At 46.0% G+C, this 6000-nt stretch overlaps 1 pseudogene; it reads right to left on the reverse strand.

Annotated features, from left to right (window-relative positions):
* LOC129063203 (nucleophosmin-like) overlaps nucleotides 1-4870 on the reverse strand; it is a 111039-nt pseudogene extending 106169 nt beyond the window's left edge.
* Nucleotides 4871-6000: the final 1130 nt, after the last annotated feature.

Genomic DNA, 6000 nt, shown 5'->3' on the forward strand with positions numbered 1-6000 from the left:
ATCCCACGCAGCAGTTTTTTTACTGATATGTCTCCTAAAGCAAGGGACATAAAGGAAAGAATAAACAAGTGGGACCTCATCAAAATAAGAAGCTTCTGCACGGCAAAAGAAAACATCAGCAAAATGAAAAGGGAGCCAACCCTATGGGAAAATATATTTGATAATGATACAGCAGACAGAGGTTTGATCTCCAAGATATATAAAGAACTCACTTGTCTCCACTCCAAGAAGACTAACGATCCAATCCAGAAATGGGCAAAAGACCTGGGCAGACGCTTTTCTAAGGAGGAGATACAGAGGGTCCAGAGGCATTTGAAAGGATGCTCAGCATCACTAGCCATCAGAGAAATGCAGATCAAAACCACCATGAGGTACCACCTCACACTGGTCAGTCAGGCCATCATAAACAGATCAACAAACAACAGGTGCTGGCGAGGCTGTGGAGAAAAGGGATCCCTAGTCCACTGTTGGTGGGAATGCAGACTGGTGCAGCCACTGTGGAAAGTAGTGTGGAAATTCCTCAAAAAGCTGAAAATGGAACTGCCTTTGCATCCAGCGATTCCCCTGCTGGGACTGTACCTTAAGAACACCAAAACGCCAATACTAAAGAACCTATGAACCCCAATATTCATAGCAGCACAATTTACAATAGCCAAGTGTTGGAAGCAACCTAAATGCCCATCAGTAGATCATTGGATCAAAAGGTTATGGTACATATACACAATGGAATACTACACAGCAGAAAGAAAAAAAGAACTACTGCACTTCACGACAGCATGGATGGAACTCAAGACCATTATGCTAAGCGAAATAAGCCAGGGGTGAAAGACAAATATCATATGATCTCACCTATAAGTGGAACCTATCCAACAATACAAAGATGCAAGGAAAATAAGACCAGCAACACTGAAAGGGAAAGAAATCAACAGAGACAAGAGGGAAGGGGGGGGGAAGGGAAGGGAAGGGGAAAGTCAAGGAACATACAACAAGGACTCATGGACAAAACCAAAGGGGAAGAGCTGAGGGAGGGAAGGAAGTAGGGGGCAAGGGAAAGTGGTGGGGGTGTAGGCAGAGACAAATGTATTTTAAAAAAATAAATTAAAATAAAATTTAAAAAAAAGAAAAAAAAGAATAATAACAAAGAGCAGAGGCACGTTAACAAGATCAAGAATGTGTGTGTGTGTGTGTGTGTGTATGTGTGTGTGTGTTTAGGGCATCCTGACAGTTCCATGGCTAGCTTGGGAGGTAGGTATTTAAACTGAGAGTTAAGTTTCTCTCTAAAAATATCTGGTGCTCCATCCCATAGCAGTACTGTTTAGGTCATGGAGGGCCCCAGAACTATAACAATGGTGGTCAAAAGCACATCCAGTCATTGCAGGTTTTGTGGTATTTCCTATCACTCTACTTGTGGTCTGGATAGTTGGGCTACACGTGTCCTGATGGCACGTGGTCACGCATAGGCCTGCCAACACAGGTCAGACATTGTTCAGTATGAATGCACCACCTGGCTAATGGCCAAATGGACCCCAGATATACTGTTGAAAAGTAAGAATAACAAGTCTTCCCATCATGGGGGGGATACTCTATCATCCTATAGCATCGCCTTGATGCTGCACAGGTGGGTTCCAAGTGCTTGGAAAAAAAGTGCAACTACAAATGGTCTAAACACAGGAATGGTACTGGGACTTGCATCTATAATGGGTGTGCTGTAAACAGAAGAGTCCCTGGTGGTCTGGTTAGAGGTGAAAACAGACATGTCCTGTGACCTAATTTTATTCTCCATGGCAGTGGCTGTTCCAAATACAGGAGGTTTTTACGTCCAGATAAGCCACAGGAGCACTGATATCAAGTATGAATACTAGCATCTCCAATTATGGGGATGGTGTTATACTGTCACATGACCCCACCACATATGTTAGAGAAAGGTGAGCCTATGGTGAACGGATTTAAGGTGGAGCCAGCAGTGTATCCAAGCACTGAGGTGGTACATGCTCTTCCTGCTGTAGCAGCCATGCTGAGACCAGATGGATCCCTTCTTATACGGCTAAAATGAGATATAGAAGCAGTGCTGTGTCCCTTTCTAAGTCCATCTCTAATGTTGATGCTCTGGATGCCTGTGACTGAGTGGGGCCCGAGCTGGACATACTGACCCTATAGCTCCCACCATCAAGGAGAGCTGCAAGACTCATCACAGGAAGTCAGCCTGCAGACATATTGGCAAACAGTGAGCTACTGTCCCTGGTTATATGTCTTGAGGGCAACTCCAACACCAGCAGTTGTGGATATGTCCATAGGGAGAATTCATGGGTCACCAATGGGCAATGCCAGTGGTAGCAAATGTAGAATTTGGCAATGGCAGACCTGTACTACCTGAGTGCATTATGCTGTTCTAGTTGGCAGGACTGCAGGAGAATTTACGCCCATGCCTTGTGTCGGGGTGATCACTTTCACTAACATTAAAGGGTCTTTAGGCTGCTGCCCGTCACTGGCCCCAGCTGTGGGCTAAGAGGTAATACTTGAGTCCAAAGGAAGATAAGAAACTTGGGTCCCTCTGCTCACTAATTTTTAGGTAAATGTGTGGAAACATCAGCTGAGACAATGATGCCACTGGGTGGTGTATTGTCATTATTAGGAGGTGCCATGGACAATAGAGAGTGGCTATCCCTGGAGACAGGGCAGAATGAAAAAGTACAGCCTGGGAAGGAAGAGAGGTGTCTATAGCCTCAGTGTGAATAGCAGGGTTGAGTTTTGCAGAGGTGGTGTCTACCAGAGCATGGGTGATGCAGAACCCATAATGGGTAATCCAGTGTTAACAGGAGCACTTATGAGAGTGGTTACCCTCTGCTGACCATCAGAGGTCTCTGAGGTTGGCTCAAATATGATTTGGGGCCAGAGGGATGGTCTGAGGTAGTGCAGGGGTCCTTCAATGAGGGAAATCAGTGGAGGGGACTGCAAGGCACCTGTGCTCCACACTCTATTAGATTTGATAAACTGGGAGGAATCTTATTCTTGAGTATGGAGAAGATATGATTATGGCAGAACAGAAAGAGAATAGTGTCCATTTCAATGACACCAAGATCTAAAGTAGGCTGAGAGGTAGCCCTAGTCAGGTAGCTCAATGGATTAGAGTGTCAACCCAAAAAGACAAGGCGGTGTTTGATCCCCAGTCAGAGTACATACAAGATGCAACCATTAAATGCATAAGTTAAGTGAGACAACAAAGTTAATATTTCTCTCTCTTTCACTAAAATCAGTAAATAAAGAAAAACTCATAAAATGAAGTAGGCTGAGGGGCCAAATCTGCAGATGCTTTGGCTGTATTGTTGGAAGGAGTGTCTGCAGAGTGGATAGACTGGGCAGTGAAAACAGTGGTATAAAGCAGGGAAAGAGGAGTGGGAAACACAGAAAAAGGGGGAGGATGTATACACATAGGTGTCAGGGATTCATTTTAGAAGAAGGGCTGCTGGAAGGAGAAGGCTGAGGTCCTAAAAGGTATAGGGAAGTAAGAAATAAGACTGTTGTGGTTATAATGGTATAAGAAAGACCTGCATTCTCATGAACTGGAATTCCCAAAATACTAGAATTAAGAGAATTAGTGTGAGCAGCAGGAGTAGAGTGAGAGACTGTGATTTCTTTCTGAGCAACATTTGGTATTAGAGAAGGTGGAGGGACAAACATGTTCTGGGGTGAGGCAACTGGGTCAGACAAGTTGTTAGCGATAGCAGGGACCTGCCAAGTCTAAGTGGCCAGGGGCAGGGTGTCTGCAATCACCAAGCCAGGTGGAGAGAAAGAAGGGACAAGCTATATGGCATGGCAGTCAGCCATGATCACAGTTTTAATCTTCCAGGTCTTTTTACTCTGACACTTAGTGTTCTCCAAGGTGCTCAGATTTTTGTCAACAGCAAAGCGAGGCAACTCAGTAGGTGGAGCAGCTCACCTCAGTCCCACAGCAGTGGGGGCAGTGGTGGCAGTGGTAGCAAACGTGGTGTGGGCATTTTGTGTTTCAGGGCTTTCTGCTTGCAGAGGCCAGTAGAAAATTACTGTTTGATACATTTTCAGCATTCATTTCCTTACTCAAAGTTAGTGGTCCTGGAAAGGTGGACACATGGTCTTCACCCAGCGCTTTGTTTGTGGATCTCTCTGGCAACAGGGAGCAGCATGGGGTTGGGCCAGAGAGCACTGCTGCTTCTGAGTTAGGCTTCAGAGGAAGCAGGGCATCTTCCTCAGGGTATTAGCTTGTGACATCCTGGCTTTCAAAGGAGGATCCCATACGAGACAATTGAGCATTCCCACTCAAGCTATCCTGTGGGTGTTTAGAATTGAGGTACAGAAGCCCAGGACTACACTTACATGGAGTGAAGACTCCCTTGGTCTTCAGGGGCCTAGATCTCAGTGGTAGATTCCCACTGCTATGACTGTCCCTATTATCTTGTTTTTGGGTTCTACCTGGTCCTCTTTGTTCTTTGCCATCAGTTTTAAGAACTCTTCTTGAACCTCCACTTCCATCTTCTTTGGGGAAGGAAGTGAGGTAGTACTGGATGTTCTGGGCCTCACAGCCTTGACTGCATCTTCAGGCGGTCAACATGAGGGAGAGAATCTGCACACTGGAGGAAGGATATGAACAATTTTCAAGCATCCAAAATTCATGGAATTACAGGCAGACAGCATGGGCTTCTTTGGAAGATCCTCCCAGGTCACCAGGGGGAGGATCCCCACAGGGGAGCTCATAGTCTGTGGTAGAGGACACCACCTCCTTTGGTGATGTAAAAGCCAGGTGGTAATGGTACAGGATCCTGGAGGAACAGCTTGTGACCAGTGCACATGGCAGGTGCTGGAGCATCAGAGTGAGCTCAGCCAGGTCGGGCATCATCCTGGGCAACAGGGAAAACTAGTGGCTGATGTCCATTGGGCAAGGGACTGAGGTGGCAGAATGGCAGATGAAACTTAAATGCAAATTGCTCCTCCAAAGCCAGTTGTGCATCAAATGAACCTGACAATGGAATAGAAACTAGGAGAGCCTCTCCTTAATTTTCCATTACTCTCAAGGTCTAGTAGGCACTGAACTAAGTTCAGCCAGGTGCCTGTGATGTCACAGAGTATGGGGGAGGGGGGAGGATGCACAAAGAGTGGAGGTGGGGGGAATGTGTACCACCAGTCCAAAGCCTAAAGAGAAAATGGCCCAAGGCAAAGGGTGAGGCCTCAATGACTGACCAACCCCTTTTGGACTTCCCAGCACCTTTGACTTCATTGCAGGTGTTTGACTCCAGATAAGCCACCATATGGAGACTGTTCAAGGCCCCAGAGGCCCCATCTACCAGAGCTAACACCTTAGCATCTGCTCTGAAGGCTCCTCAGCACCTTCCCCAGGGTCCCAGAGGCCAGAGCCCACTCAAAGCCTATTGTTGGAACCCCCAAAATCATGCCTAGATGTAGCCCACCTCATCCAAGGACCTTCTCTGATTCTCTGTGGGCCCTGAAGTCAGGTACACTTACTCCATGACTACCTTGGCCACCAGGCAGGTGTAAAAGTTGATGAGGAGTGGACGCAAAGTTCTGATCTGACTGGGTGCTGCATTGGCAGGCAAGTTCTTCACTTCTTTTTAGAAATTTGGTAAGACAACATTTAAACCTTAGACCATTCCTGAGCTCATACAGTTGGCAGTTTTTGATGAGGATTTGAACCCAGCTTGTGATTTCAGAGCTCCTACTTTAGATTTCAGTTTTTCCATAAGGTATATTCATTGTATGTTATCATTGTTTTTCCTTTCCTTTCCTCTCCTTTTCCTTTCCTTGCCTTGCATTGCCTTGCTTTCTCTTCCTTTCCCTTCCCTTCCCTTCCCTTCCCTTTCCCTTCCCTTTCCCTTCCCTTTTCTTTCTTTTCCTTTCCTTTCTTTCCTGTTTTATCCCCTTTGATTTCCTTTCCTTTTTATTGTAAACTTTAGGGTACTTAGCACCATGTCATACCTATAATATGCACACACATTCCTCGTAAGAGGTCTT

The sequence above is a fragment of the Pteronotus mesoamericanus genome, unplaced genomic scaffold (assembly GCF_021234165.1).
Source record: "Pteronotus mesoamericanus isolate MK-2021 breed Mesoamerican mustached bat unplaced genomic scaffold, CSHL_Meso_final scaffold_85, whole genome shotgun sequence".
Classification (NCBI taxonomy): domain Eukaryota; kingdom Metazoa; phylum Chordata; class Mammalia; order Chiroptera; family Mormoopidae; genus Pteronotus; species Pteronotus mesoamericanus.